At 42.1% G+C, this 16,136-nt stretch overlaps 1 protein-coding gene across 20 annotated transcripts in view; it reads left to right on the top strand.

The window, feature by feature from the left end:
* Positions 1–16,136, top strand: part of mical3a (microtubule associated monooxygenase, calponin and LIM domain containing 3a) — an 81,843-nt gene that overhangs the window by 8,049 nt on the left and 57,658 nt on the right. For 18 of the 20 annotated variants that reach the window (XM_040025051.1, XM_040025060.1, XM_040025062.1 and 15 more), the window contains one exon: positions 12,812–13,153. The exons of 1 other annotated variant lie outside the window; for it this stretch is intronic. The gene's annotated coding sequence lies outside the window, so the exon portion shown is untranslated. Of the gene's footprint in view, positions 1–12,811; positions 13,154–13,178; positions 15,787–16,136 lie in introns of those variants that run through there. One more of the 20 variants, XM_040025048.1, reaches the window with a different exon arrangement.

Genomic DNA, 16,136 nt, shown 5'->3' with positions numbered 1-16,136 from the left:
ACTATCCATTGCATTTCCAGGCTGGAGAAACGTTGCCAGTTTTTCTTTCAACATACACTTAAATATCTTCTTCTCTGTTGTCCCGTTGCGTTATTGGCCTCACAGAAAGTGAGTCATATCCTCGACACCAGGAGGCTGCTGTAAGAGAGCCAATAAAACTGTCTTTGAAGAAACTCGCACTAACACATCTCAGGGCCTTTTAAGCAACTCATGCAACGCAAGAATTCAGAATTCATTTACACTGCTCATGTCCCTTGATAGCTACAGGACAAGGACTGTTTGTTGTACTATTCAGTCTCCTACAGCAGTAAAGGTCACTGATAATAGTGGACACAATGCGAGAGAATTGCGTGTCGTGTATAGCGCATGTGCACTATATATATGTTACAGGTACGTGCGCCTGTAACAGGGGTAGAGGTGTTTGGTTTCTGTCCTTGGGCTGTATGTGTGCGCAGACTCACGGACGGCCATCATGGCCACTTTGTATCAAGTTGAAGCGTCAACTGAAACCATTGCCTGTTTGTTGTGCACTTAATGAATCATCACGATAAGCTGGAATTCAAAAGTATACTTGAAGCTAAAAAATGTAACAACTTAATCTTGCTGTTTTTTCACTTGAGGAGTAAAAGTCAAGCTATGTGTTAGCTTTGATGGAAGCTGAAAAAACCCAGCTCTCCAGCTCAGCTTGTGTTGTCAGATGTGATCTTGGGTAATATATGCGAGCTGATTTGTACTGAGATTTGAGGCCATTGTGTAAACTGCAGTTCAGCTCTGCTTTGTCTCCAACGGTAATGAAAAAGCTTTGCTGAGGACTGTGTTTACTGACTTCTGATTACAGTTAGCAAACCCATCATCTGATCAGGGCGAGTACATAGCAGCCTCATGGTCTCTCTGAAGGGGGGAGAGTGCATGAAAAAGGGAGAAAAAAAGGCAGAGGGCACCTTGGCAGTCTAAAGCAGAATGTGATTAAAATTCTGTTCTAGTCGCAAGCACACATTGTTTGGAATCACCATTTGGTATTTGATAAGGCACAGCCTAATCGCACCCTCTGGGGAAAGTGTGGAAAGTAACACTGATGACGCTTTGCTGGGAACTCGCAATACAAGAAGAACCCAGATGAAAAGAGTTGTGTAGGTCTTACACTTTGCCGTCTCACAAAAGATAAGTCCAGTGTGAGTGTAATACCAACAACGCAGGAGTCCTGAAATGCAACTCAGTGGCATCTTTTTCCCCCTCTGCCTTCTGAACAACCACACATTTCAAACCCACCACACATTTGGAACAGATCTTGAATTATTATTTTTATTTTGAAGCTTCAAGCCCATGTTCAGATGTTACAAAATAAGCTCCCTTCACAGTCTCAGAAAACATTGCACAACCGTTGTGTTACACTGCACAGTGTTGAAAGAAGAGTGAACTACACTTGTTGTATAAAGCTGGTCATTTAACTTCATATCATGAATCTATTTCTTTAAAAGTGTATATTTCAAGTATTATAATCAACATAATGCAACTTGACCTTTATGTGTGCCGCCTGATAGTGTTTGCACGCCAGCTGTTTTCAAAGGCAGCCATGTTTCCCACACGGCCAAACAAATATATAGTAATGACATGCAAAAACACTCCTCTTCATGAAGACACTATAAAGCAAATTTCCCTCAAGGAAGAATCTGTTATGTTATTAGTTATGTAACTGTAATAGTGAGCTAGACTTTTGATGTGACTGAAATAAATCCATTATCAAAACTAGTGAACTAGTGTGCTGTGGCACAACCTTTTTATTGTGTCCCGGCCATCATGAATATTACCTTGTAGTGGAATGTAATTCAATTTATTAGACCATCTAATTCCATGGATTTAGATGCATTTATCCATTTTCGTGCACTGTTTAGTCCAGCATGCTTTTTCTCTACCACCTTATTAAATTTAGTGAGACAGAAATGACAGTTGATCCTGCTGAATTAAGATGTTATAGTAAGATTAGTGCCAGCAGAGGGGAAAACAATATACCTTACCCGTCAGAGTGAATGGAGCAATAACATTTATGTTTATTCTTTGAGGGCAAATAAGCAGATTAAACACTTTCACTCCTTTATCCAAGATAAAATAGAGTTTTTACAGCCTATTTATCCATATTTACTAGGGGTGCAACGATACACAAAATTCACGGTTCGGTTCGGTTCGATACTTTGGTGTCACGGTTCGATATTTTTTCGATACAAAAAAAATGTTCATGCCTTTTTAATTTGTCATTTATTAAAATTATAAATATATATTTTAACTCAAAAGTACAGTTTTTAAATTTAATGTTGCTGAAACAAAAGTAATTTAAAAAAATAAATATATCTCAGGGCTCTCAACATTTCAAAATCCCTGGTAGCCCTTCGGGCAGGGACTCTTCAGTTTTTGGTAGCCCAAAATAAATGTAAGTAGCCCGAATAAAAAGGAGGGCAATTTTTTGATTGATGTTTTGTTTCCTTTACAATATTATACATTAAAGTATAATATTGTAAAGGAAACAAAACATTAATCAAAAAATTGTTGAAAAACAAATTACAACATTGTATAAAAATTACAATCATCAACTCAAATACTTGGTTCTAATTGAACAGAAATTTCTATGAACTTGTAAGAACTGTGTAGGACATGAATCAGTCTGTGTCAGATCCTGAATTTGAAATTTCTGCTGAAGTCACGGGTAAGAGACAAGTGGAACCAAGATCTAGGCCATTTGCTTTTTGAAGTTTGCAAAGACTGCTAAATTTTGCCAGTGGTAGTTCACTCTTTGCAACATAGTAGCTGTTCTAAACACATTTTTCAGGTTTATTTTTAGTATGTTATTTGCAATTGGTGTTTGTTCTGGGAAAGATATTGCAGACTGAGCAATAATGCATTTCTTGCATTTCTCATGGGTTCTAATGGGGGCCTTTCTTAAAATGACTGGTCCCAGTAACAAAGGCGCTTGTCGACTCAGGAATCGAGAGAAAACCAACAACACACCCAGCAGAACATTATGTTATTTACACGGGTGCACATAAGTGGTCCGCATGTGCGCATTCGCTGTCAACATAAAAGACGCGCACTAGATAAGAAGTTGCAACGCGCGTTTGCGTCCATATAAAAAGCAGTGTTTTGTCCGCTAGAGTGGGATTTTCACGGCACATTCCGCACCACATCTCTGTGCGTTCATCATTTGTTTGAAGCCAGCTCACCTCCTGCAACCACTTTTCCGAGAATACGCGCTTCTTTTGTGGTTCGGACTCCTGACATTTGTTTGGAGGTGGAGGAAGACCAAAGTAATTGCTTAAAGGAGCTTCTTCGACATCTTTAAGAGTTTTAAACAAATGTCTGTCCTCCTCCAGAAAATCTTATGTATGCAAACACGCGTTGCAACTTCTTATCTTGTGCGCGTTTTTTTTTTTTATTTTGACAGCGAATGCGCACCTGCGGACCACATATGTGCAGCCCCGGTTATATAGCTCGTCATATTGCAGCCACAGAAATTCTTTTGTCCATGAAACCATAAAGCTGCACTTTCTTTTTGCCTTATAGTCTGATTTGTCATAACTTTTCCGTTTTGTGGTAAGCTTTTCTTTGGCTGTCACTTCTTCACCCTGACCTGTCTTATTTGGCTCAGCAGAACTAAAATATATATCCTGCTGCTTTTACACACACACACACACACACACACACACACACACACACACACACACACACACACACACACACACACACACACATAACGGTCAGCGATTCTCTGCGCGATCAACCTCTCACATGTTTAAGCTTGCTGCGGGAGATTTCACTTGTCATGTTTGCATAGTAAGCTAACGATTGATAAGACGATGTCAGAGGAATTGGTGCGCAAATGATCATCACTCACCAATCAGTGCTGTCGCTCTCTATACACAGTTCACGCCATTGCACAAAGTGAAAGCAAAAAACAAGCGCAAATTCAAACGCGATTTCAATATGTCACATATTGACAGTGGCTCACCGATGCCAATGACATAATTACCCAGCTACATTTCCGAAAGAATGCAAAAGCATTGACATATATTTTTCCTTCCTTCAATAGCCCGACGGACAGGGCAGAGATAGATTTTGGTAGCCTGACTGGAAAAATCGCTAGCCCCGGGACGTCGGGCTAGCGATTTTGCGAGCCCTGTATCTGATTGAGGAATCACTCATCTTTGGAAAAGAGAGTTTATTACAGAGAAATGGCTCTTTCCAAAATAAAAGCTATACTATACGCTTCTTCTGGGCTATATTCTCAGCAGCATATTGTAGCGGGTCAGGGCTGTTTGGGGTTCTGTTTGTACAGTTATGTTTTGTTTATGTTGCCATAGTGACGGGTGACGCCCTCTCGCTGCGACGGTGTGTCCTTCCGGGGTCAGAGGGCGCCCTGTGTGTTGTTCTTGTTGTTGTTGCTGTGCGGTTGCCGCACTGAGCAGTTAGCTAGCGGGCTAGCGATTTTGCGAGCCCTGTGTTACAGGCATGGCCCTTTAAGGATGAAGCCTGATGGGAAATGTATTCGGGATGTGTGTAGCGGGACTGCCTGGTGTGTGTGTGTGAAGAGAGAGAGCGGAGAAGGGGAAAAAGTAACGGTTAGCTACAGAAGAGACGAAAAGAAAAGAAATAAAAGGAATATAATAACTCCCTCGACAGCCAGAGTTGTGTCGGCGATGCTCGCTGTGAGTAAACTGTTTCAGCCCACTGTACGCGGTGTTCGTGCCTTAGAGAAGAAATAAAGTTCGGTGAAGCAGTTTCCTACGCCTCTTTCGATCTTTTTGCTAGCGGAGTTGACCTGTATAGTAAGCTGTTGCCGGCTACGAGTCAGTTACGGAACCTTCAAGTAACTGCCAGAGGTTTCCTTACTACGGTTCGGGGCCGCGGATCTGGCGCGGTAACACCTGTATCTGATTGAGGAATCACTCATCTTTGGAAAAGAGAGTTTATTACAGAGAAATGGCTCTTTCCAAAATAAAAGCTATACTATACGCTTCTTCTGGGCTATATTCTCAGCAGCATATTGTAGCGGGTCAGGGCTGTTTGGGGTTCTGTTTGTACAGTTATGTTTTGTTTATGTTGCCATAGTGACGGGTGACGCCCTCTCGCTGCGACGGTGTGTCCTTCCGGGGTCAGAGGGCGCTCTGTGTGCTGTTGTTGTTGCTGTGCGGTTGCCGCGCTGAGCAGTTAGCTAGCGGCAGTGTTCTTCTCCAGATGTCAATAAACGGCTGTGCTCCCTGGCTAGCTCACAGGAAGCAAGACCAAACGACACCTCCGTCTCCTCCTTGTCTGAGCTCGCCACATTGGTGTCAGAAGTGGGATGATGGTGGCACCCCATGTTCTGACCCGAGTGACTTTCCCCCGCTGTCGTGACCTGCCGGTGCGCCAAAAGAAGGCACCTGGACATTTGCAAAGTGAAAGCAAAAAACAAGCGCAAATTCAAATGCGATTTCAATATGTCACATATTGACAGTGGCTCACCGATGCCAATGACATAATTACCCAGCTACATTTCCGAAAGAATGCAAAAGCATTGACATATATTTTTCCTTCCTACAATAGCCCAACGGGCAGGGCAGAGATAGATTTTGGTACCCCGACTGGAAAAATCGCTAGCCCCGGGACGTCGGGCTAGCGATTTTGCAAGCCCTGTGTTACAGGCATGGCCCTTTAAGGATGAAGCCTGATGGGAAATGTATTCGGGATGTGTGTAGCGGGACTGCCTGGTGTGTGTGTGTGTGTGAAGAGAGAGAGCGGAGAAGAGGAAAAAGTAACGGTTAGCTACAGAAGAGACGAAAAGAAAATAAATAAAAGGAATATAATAACTCCCTCGACAGCCAGAGTTGTGTCGGCGATGCTCGCTGTGAGTAAACTGTTTCAGCCCACTGTACGCGGTGTTCGTGCCTTAGAGAAGAAATAAAGTTCGGTGAAGCAGTTTCCTACGCCTCCTTCGATCTTTTTGCTAGCGGAGTTGACCTGTATAGTAAGCTGTTGCCGGCTACGAGTCAGTTACGGAACCTTCAAGTAACTGCCAGAGGTTTCCTTACTACGGTTCGGGGCCGCGGATCTGGCGCGGTAACACCTGTATCTGATTGAGGAATCACTCATCTTTGGAAAAGAGAGTTTATTACAGAGAAATGGCTCTTTCCAAAATAAAAGCTATACTATACGCTTCTTCTGGGCTATATTCTCAGCAGCATATTGTAGCGGGTCAGGGCTGTTCGGGGTTCTGTTTGTACAGTTATGTTTTGTTTATGTTGCCATAGTGACGGGTGACGCCTTCTCGCTCCGACGGTGTGTTCTTCCGGGGTCAGAGGGCGCCCTGTGTGTTGTTGTTGTTGCTGTGCGGTTGCCGCGGTGAGCAGTTAGCTAGCGGCAGTGTTCTTCTGCAGATGTCAATAAACGGCTGTGCTCCCTGGCTAGCTCATGGGAAGCAAGACCAAACGACACCTCCGTCTCCTCCTTGTCTGAGCTCGCCACAATATTAAACATATCAGGTCCCCATAAGGAGAATCCTGTGCTAACGGCTGTCTAAATGACTCGGGTAAAGTTTGTAGCATGCATGCTTGTTGTTTTTGTCTGCTTCCACTTGTCTTTGCACTAGGATGATGTCGGCGTAAATGTGCAGTCATATTCGTTGTGTTCCCACTAGAGCTGTCAGCGTTAATCTCGTTGAAATGACGTTAACGCCACAACACAGCAAATCTCCGTTAACGAGCTACCCCTGCGTGGGGCTAGACGGCCAACACGTTAACGAGCTAACTGTGCTAACACACTAGTTCCCACCCATGTAATTGAGCATTACGTGGCACATCCAACCAGTGTTGGGACTAACGCGTTATTAAGTAACGCGTTACAGTAACTACGTTATTATTGTGGTAACGAGCACGGTAACTAATTATTATGCCAAAATCAGGAACGCGTTACTGGGATTTAGATAGGGTCGTTACTCGTTACTTCGTGTGGTGGCTATCGCGGAGCTTCCACAGATTCAGTAACATTAGCAAGTGGTGGAGGCCAGCAGGTGGATGAAGGAAAGGGGACGCAGAAGGAAAAGAGACCCGAGGCGGCCGCCGGTCCAAGTGTGAACTGAACTTCAGGTAAGAAGTTATGACCTGCAGTCTATCTGGGTCAGATATGAACCAAGTTTAGGTGGAGTTTATTTTCGTTATTCTGACTTTTTCCTGTACTGCGTGCTAGCTAGCATGACAGAGTTTCTATACAGCTGGGTGGTGCTATGATGTTAATGATGTTGAACTTTATTTTGTTCATAAGTTATTAGAGTTGCCAACCGTCCCGTCTGGTATTCAGAGAAAATATTACGCGTTTCTTATTGAGGTGAAAAGGAACAGTTTGTCCCGTAATTCAGCTACAATGAAAAAGGCACAAAGCTGGAGTTATTCTGTGTCGTTACGCTGCACAGCTGCCTCTTCTTTCATTCTCTCCCTCCCTCTCCCGTTTCTACTTCAATCATGAAAACTGATCAATGATCAGCTGATCGGCTCTCTTGTTTGTTTATCGCCCACTTTGCGCTGAAAGAGGAAACCAGCGGATGTCGCGCTAAACAACAGCAGCACGTTTAAGCTTGATCAGCTGTTGTTAGAATTTAATATTAATTTCTAGTATCAGCTGATGTTTGCTGGAGCCACAGCTACAAAAAAGCTGCTGGTCATGATATGGTTTGGTTATCTGGTGAGAGGGAAACATGAAGATGAAACCAGGAGATGTCCTTACTGGATCATCAGAGCTGAACAGGTGATGGAGAAACAGGTTTACCTTTTAGGTGACATGAATGAGTTGAAAGGAAGTTACGAACTGTTTCTGAGAGACAAATAACCCCAGGATCCTTTTTTAGGTAGCTGACAGCTGGTAACTGTGCAGGTGCGGATCTAGCAAAGTTTTGCCAGGGGGGCAGGTAGGGCATTAACAGGGAGAGGTGGGCACAAAGAAATACTTTTCTATCTTATTCTCATTTAAAATGTCTCGCTTTTAAAAAATAATTATCTGAATCTTACAACAAACGATTGATAGATTGATGCATATATACCATCAAAACAGTGTACATCACTGTCACAACAGCGTTTGTTTTCATTCAAAGGCTTTATAATTTTTCCTATAATGGTGGGCCGGTCTCTAGTCAAAATGTCCGGGCCAATTTTTTTTTTGTCCCAGTCCAGCTCTGTATGCAGCTCATCTACAGTCTGGTGTTACCTACATCTTCCTATTCAGAAGGCAGAATTTCCGAGTTCTGAGTACAATCGAAAGCACCACGACTGCAGTTTTTGTTTTGGATGTAAAAGGCGCACATGACGCTGTGACGTAGGCTAGAATCATGGCAGCAGTCAATGACGGTCCAGGCGTGGGATTTCTCTCGTGGAAATATGCACATTATCTTTTCCTGTCTATTGGTAGGTGGCACAGTGCACTGTGGCAAGTAAGCAAGCTAGAAGACTGGCAAAGTTATGGAAGCGACACATTAACAAGAGAATTCTGAGTAAAACCAAAGTTACTTTCCCTAGTAACTAGTTACTTTGAAAGTAACGAGTAACTTGAAGTAACTGAGTTACTTTTGAGAGAAGTAACTAGTAATGTAACTAAGTTACTATTTTAAAGTAACTTACCCAACACTGCATCCAACATACTGTTTTACTTTAGTCCATGACGCGCTTAGCTTCAGGGTCATACGTCACATGAAAACCAAAATAATTCCAAACGCCAGATCTGAATGAATAGGCTTTGCCACTCTGACCAAACCTCCACATTGGTGCTGGTATAGTGTGCTGGTGATATGATCTGTAACAGCAATATAGGAGTGGTTGCCATGTGGTGCAGAAATTCATGGTCCCCATAACTAAGATGGCCTTTAGTGCCGACATGAGTTTTTCACGCTGAAAGTGATTTTGAGTGAATTAGCTCAGCTGTAGGCATCACCCTTTAATTTGCTTCAATCATTCATGTCTCCAGAAATTCATATCTAATGTCTTTGAACTAATTTAGAAACATTAGCAAAAAATCCTAACTGTAATGGGAAACATGGTTAGCTTTATACCCCAAAACAGCTTGTTTGTTAGCATGTTAGCATGCTTACAGATAACTAGCTTTAAGAACTAATGTACCCCCAAAACCACAGCCTTACAGAAATACTTGATTAAAACCTTTAAGTTATATTTAACTTTTACTTTTCATTTCTGTGGCAGTTTTTGTTGTTGTTGTTGTTGTTGTTATGGAAGCATTAAACGTATTCTCTTATAAAGCTAATATTTTCAAGGTAAACATGCAAAATATACCCTTTCATTCTGTTGTTTTCTAAGACCAATACCTTCCTTGTAATGTGTATAAGAAATTGTTCAAATAAACTGAATTATTTTTCCTGTGGACGCCCACAGCTCACTCTTTAGCATGATCCACTCTACGGCGGTAACCCCTGACCCCTAAACACCTTGAGTCATGACATTCACAGCCATACTTAGACCAGGAACGTCGTGCACGTTGCTAAAGATCAGAGACTACTGACTCTTGTAGGAACGGATGGATTTATAGCCTACCAACTTAGCAGTTCATGGACACGGTGAATAACCAGCAGTGTGAGAAATGTTTCCAGTGTGGCCGCACCCTGACCACTACATCTTTTTTCAGTCCTCACACAGCCCTGGTCCGAGGTATCCTAAACACATACGCTTAAATTTAGACTGGCTCAGGCTGACCACAGACACAGCCTAACCTCCTGAAATCTGACACCCACTGTCTGCTGTTTCTCTCTCTCCTGACTCTGTGGGTAGGTGCGTTTTCACTTTCTAACTTTTGTTCACCGATTTCCTTTGTTGAGCACCCAACCATCTCACACACAAACACCTCAGTCTCTCATAACCTCTCCCTCTATTCTTCGTGCTCGGGGGCAGCCGACTGGAGCTGATTTACTCTGTTTGCACAGAGTTAGAGCTCACAGTTCTGGAGGAAATGAAACGTTAAAGTTACATGCTGATACGATTCTTAAAAGCCCTTTCCATTATCACTTTTTTGGACTGACAGAATTCATGCTGTGTTTATCTGAACGATCAAACAATTGTCCTCCTTAAATTAAGAAAAGAAGAAGAAGCTGTGCACACATCTTTCTTCTGTTGACAAGCTTACTGCTGGAATCCTATTTATTCACACTGGAGCATTTCCTCGGTTGTTGAGTGTGTGTCTTCAACTGATTTGTTTCAATTTGTATCCAATAAGTAAATAAACAGTTGGTGATTCCATTAATAATAGTGGAGCAGTGAAAAATTTAACAGGAAGGTGGAGCGAGAGAGCAGAGAGAGCAGGTGAAAACACACAGCAAATCTGACCCATTTTCACCTGCTCAACCAGCAAGACGTCTCAAAATCTGCTGTCCTGCTGCGCATAATATCTGACAGTTTGATCCTTTCAGTGTTCTGGAAATATAGTTCTATCTGGGGACTGGTCTACAATGGAAACGTTCCACTTTGTTTGACACTTTTTTAATCACATTCAGTGGCGTATTGTTCTGCTTTCTCAAGTAAACGTTACTTTCTATTGTAGTAAACAGGCTTTAGTTTAAGTTTAGATAGATAGATAGAACTTTATTAATCCCTCGGGTAGGTTCCTCTGGGAAATTCAGTTATATGTATATATGTTTTTCTATTGATAAAATGCTAGTTTCTCTAGCTCTGTGCCCATCATTTAAATTTGCTGATAGTTTAATTAATTGGTTAATTATTCTTAGCATTAATATGCTTTCAAATTGAAACATGAATATCCAAGTCAGGTCAATCCGATGAGGAAGATTTACTTTTGCCATTCCTCTTCTCAGTTCCTTCTCCTCTGCAGCTTAGTGCTCAATGGCCCATAACAGCTTCCTGATGGCCGGCTATGAACATGATGAGATCACTAGTATCACTGATCTCATCATCTTTTCATTCACACTCACACGAGAAGGGAGAGGGGAGAGCATATGTACAGAGACACTTGAGAGAATTGGAGGAGAGGGTACAGTAACAGTGACAGCCTCAATATGAATGTAGCCGTACAGATGAAGACCTTATGGCTGTCGAGTGTTTCAGAGAGCTGGACCTGCATTAACGTGTCGTCTGCTACAGTTAAGCTGCACTTTTGTAAACGAGTCAATCATCACACATAAAGCATATTTGTTGTTTTTTTTTAAAGTGTTAGACTCACAGTAAATAAGACATAAATCAGATTTCTTCAGCATTTTAATTTTGTTTGTGTGCATTTTTTGCACCAAAGATGGAGTGATATAGATGCAAGATAAGGAAGCACTAAGCAAGTCCTGCATTTTTATTCTGTTGAAAAACAGTGGGGGGTTTTTTAAATGAAAGTGAATGACACCTTTACGTGGGCAGTGCCTGCTGGGTGTGGAGAAACAGATGGCTTTGGAGACAGTGGTGCATGTTTTATTAATAAAGCTCACTGCCCAGTTATGGCATTACAGGAAAAATGGGTGCATTATGCATATCCCTGGTGTCACTGGAGCTTGATGTTTAAGCTACATGTCTGATTGATTCAGACAGTGTGAGTGGGAGTGGGATATTCACAGTGAAAATATGCATTCAAATCTATTCGTATGTTTTAAGAATAAATATAATTTGTCATTTTCCATAGCATAGAAGACAATGGATAATTAATTTTACTAAAAAGAAGTAAAGAAATGTCTTGAGACACAGGTCAGTGGCAGGAGTGAATCTGTTTTTGCTTACAGGGAAATCAGTGGGCGTGCACACACATACACAACACGACTCTCCACAGTTGCACTGCAAAACAAGATGGCCACAATGAAGCAATCCAGACGACCACCAACTCTGAAAACTTTGTCAAATCGGGATTTTTGAGTTGCTGAGTGCAAAAAGGCAACACATGACATCAGCTCAGCTCAGAGAAACAAACACGATTCAAGAACATTTCTCATCTCTGGCTGAACTGGACCAATCCCAAACTGTTACACAACAGTCTGGACAACAGGCTCGGACTATGATTACTCATGTCATCGTTGGGAAATTAATAGAGACCTGCTTTCTGCTCATAAGGGATAGAAAACATAAAAGTGTTTATCCTGATATCTGATATCTACTGCTTAAATGAAGCCAGAAAGCTCTTTCTTTTTTCACTCAGCCGCTGAGTCCTCCTGTAATTCCCGTGTCCTCGTCACCACTACCTTTCAAGACTCTAAAACAGAAAATCTGTGACAAAAGCAAGAATAATTATGCAATTATGGCTGCACATTCTTGTGGTGTTCTGCTAGCTCTTCTGTGTTTTTAATCACAGTTTGGCAGCAGTTAAATGTGTGGTCTGAATGTAACCTTTTATTTCAGGAAATAGCTGAAAGTTCTTATCAGCAGCAAACCATTAAGACATACAATGCACTGTAAGTCTCAATGGTTTGTGTTGAAAGCTGTATAATTATGGCTATCTAAGAGTGAATAGCAGCAGTCCTGCATCTGTCTGGTTTCTGCAGTCCTATAAATACTGTAGGCCCAGTAGGAGGAGGAACAGCGGTAGGTCCAGCAGGTCAAGTTGCCACATATGAGCAATCCCATATGTTTTGTAACACTCTGCATCCTGCCAGTTGGGAGAGATTTTAGTGGCAGCAGAAAGCAGTACAGTTGGAGATGACAGCAAAAACAGCCAAGCCAGCTCCATCTCACTTCTTACATCAGCATGTCAGAATCCCTTTAAGTAAGTCACCAGTCAGTCAAGGAGATTCTTCCTGACTGTGGAAGTGCTCCACTTCAGATCAACCCCACCTTAAAAAGACGCCCATTGTGTCTGTCTGTGCTTGCAGGCGGCCTGGCCGAGGATTCCTCCAATCTGTGAACCGGTGGGCATGTGACATCACCCCCTCCGCCCCATCTCTCCCTCCTTACATCAGTGCATCTGGCCAATCAGTGCTCAAGGAGATCCAGTCACATGAGAATCCCCCCCCAGTCTTGGTTACCATGACAACGAGCACTGGTCCAGGCAGCATCTTGCTGTGGTGAGAAAAGAGGAGGTGGAGGGGGGGAAGAAGGCAGGAGGAAAGGCAGAAAGAGAAGAGGAAAGGGAGGAAGGAAGATAGAAAGACAACAATTCCATTCTGAGGAATAGCTTTTGGATCTTCAGCTTGTTCCTGTCTTCATTCAGTACAGTGAGTACTTCACCTTTATTACCCACGTTCACCTGCTGCACTGCAAGCAAATGAAAGGAGATCTGATGCAGTCCTTTGTCATCAGAATTGGATAATGTGACATGGCAGATGCCTTTGATGATTTCAGGGATGGCATCAGTAATCCCTTTGTGATGTGGAGAATGCATGCAGCCTGCCTCACCTTAGGTAGACAACCCTTTGTCTGTATGTTTACTCAAAGGCTGATGACAGACCTTAACAGCAAACAGAGCCATGGTGGGAACCAGGGTGCTCAGCGCAATTAGAGGCAATTTCATAACATGGTGAAACTCCTTCCGATGTATTATGCAGCGAGTCATTCAGCCTCCAACCGCTAATCTTCGTCCTGTCTTTCTTTTTTTTTTTTCCATTTCTACTCCTCCAAGTCTGTCTTCCTTTTTCTATCTTGCTCATTTCCACACAATTAGATCTGGCTGACACTCTGTGCCCCACCGGGGTTTTGTATAATTAGCAAATCCATGGAAATTTCAGCTGGGACAGTTTGCTCTGATTGCAGGACTTGTATGCTATGTAAAATGTCCTTGTGGTGATAGAAACAGAGAGGTTTTCTAGCTGCAAGTTAATTCATGGTCAAAATGTTGCTGTTTTACATTACCTTACATTTGAACCTCATACATAATTGCAAAGCATGCAAGAGAGATGATGCAGAGTCACTAATAAAGTGCTAAAGATCTAATTCATGTCCTGCTATAGAAGGAAGCGTGATGTTTACAGGCTGTTGGATTTTTTTGCTTTTTATTTGTGTGCATTACATGTGACTTAACCGTGATAATCTGGTTAGTATATGGCATTATACGATTCTGACTTCTGCCCGTTTATCTCTCCTTGTATATTTGTACTTGATATCCCTGTATCTTATCTTCTCCCTGCGTAGGTGGGACCAATATTTTTCAGTATTTTTTTAGTACATACACCATATCATTTATTAAATTGTGCTTATAAAGCTATTTTAAACAAAATAAATCAAACTAATACTGAACTACCAACTTGGCCAAAGTTGTAGTTTATATTATACGTGCCTTGCGTCTCAGCCGCACTATCTGTCCTGTGACATGAGCTGATGGGAAGGTGTTTGCTTGCTAGCTGCGGTAATGTGCCCAGAGCTGATAGCAGCTGAAGGGTTTCTCCTTTCAACATGGCCTAAGAATGTAGCACCTTACAGAGAATATAGATAATCTTCTTCTGATCCAAGTGGATGAACTATATCTCAAGCTGCCTCATCTTTGAGACTGCACTGTTTTTGCTTGCCTGTGATCCAGTTAATGAACCAGTAATGGCTTTGAATGATTGGTTAATAAAAACCTTTCTTTTGACAAGGTTCAGTTGCAGTCTGGATTGCAGAACCATTTTTTTGTAGTCTGGGGAGAAGTCCATGTTGTGACTGAAACAAAAGCAGTGTATCAGTAATGCACATTTCTGTCTGCGGGAAACAGCCAAACACTCACTAAACTGTTTCTTGCCATTTGAAAGTGATTGTTTAAAACTTATAATTTTCCCAAATTGTAATCTTATGGTTTTCCACTGAGGCAAACTTCAGCCCCTTTGAAACCACTGCACAATCTGGGTCTATACTTTGTTAGAAAACAAACAAATGAGCTTTGGAATTTCCTTTGGAATCATATTTTCAAGATTTCCTACAGTGGAAAAGAAGGAGACTTGCAGATAGACACAGCAGATACACGCGTTTCAGGAATGTTAACCATTATTTTATGTCATGCGCCTCATCACTCCAGACTACCTAGAGCCTACTTCTTTTACTGTCCATATAAAACTCCCGGGTGCCAGAGTGCACATCTGAATCACGCCTCTATATTCTGGTAACACACCTGTGCGGATGATGCCCAGTAAACAATTTTACAGTAACCCATTTTTGTGCAGGCTAATTATTACTAGCAATAATTTATCAATTTTTACCCTACAGGTTAAGTCAATATTTATATACACAATCGCACACAAGGCAAACGGGAAATATTTTACAGTAACTGAAAGATAACAAAATAAATAAATACAAATAAAGTTTGACTGTTCGGATATCACGTTAAATGAAACCCTGCCGGTATCCCCGGTTGTCTAAACCAGTTTTAATGTTTCGGCCAAGGTTTCGCCAGCATGTGAACGCAACACTGCTGCTGCGTCACGTTGGAAGAGACCAATTGGATTAAACTGAGTTAAAACAAGCTGGCTCACCTCAAGAAAGAGCGGGGGGTGCTCACCTTGTACTGTTAGAGAGATTGAAGTACAAGCTAGCACAGCGTCGTCTCTTTGCCGTACGCAGTCTATTACTGCTTTGTACTCTTATTTCAACATGTAATACAGGAACATTATTTGTTCGCTCAAATTTCAGGAACATACTGTTATTTACAGAGCTGCACGGCCCCCCCTCCTTGTCGGCGTTATGGTTTCGACGGATCCCTCTCAGTCAGTTTCAAGTTGCGCCTTCTCGTCTGCCGTGTGGCTCTGTGCTCTATATCCCTACCGAGCGGAAAAAAAATAGACATTCCCGTTTTGGCTTCACTGTGAAATTTGGATTTACACAGGAAAATGGATTTAATAGAATTATTGACGATTGGATTATAATCACGTGGCATTCAGAGGTAAGAAGACACGCTTCTCTCAGTCGTTTGACAAACAGTGGGGTTTTTTTTTAAACGTTACCGTGGGATCCGCGGGCTGCACCTTCGCACGTTTGGGAATGTCACGCTCTGTTGGTTTTAATAGAGCAGCTAACGATTTAACTGCATTGGCCTGTTATAAATCTCAATTTTCTTTGCGCAAAGAACATGCACATTACTGGTGCATCACAGAGGAAAACCTCGGTTCTAATGGGACAGCCTGTGGAATGTAGTGGTGGTATTAGTCACTTCCACACAAATATATCCATCAGTACAGAATGCAGTCCAAGCGCGACAGTTTACCTGATGAGTCGGCAAAGAAACTCAGTAAT

The sequence above is a fragment of the Simochromis diagramma genome, unplaced genomic scaffold, assembly GCF_900408965.1.
Source record: "Simochromis diagramma unplaced genomic scaffold, fSimDia1.1 OVJJ01000293.1, whole genome shotgun sequence".
Taxonomy (NCBI): Eukaryota; Metazoa; Chordata; class Actinopteri; order Cichliformes; family Cichlidae; genus Simochromis; species Simochromis diagramma.
This window is presented reverse-complemented; position numbering and strand designations above follow the sequence as displayed.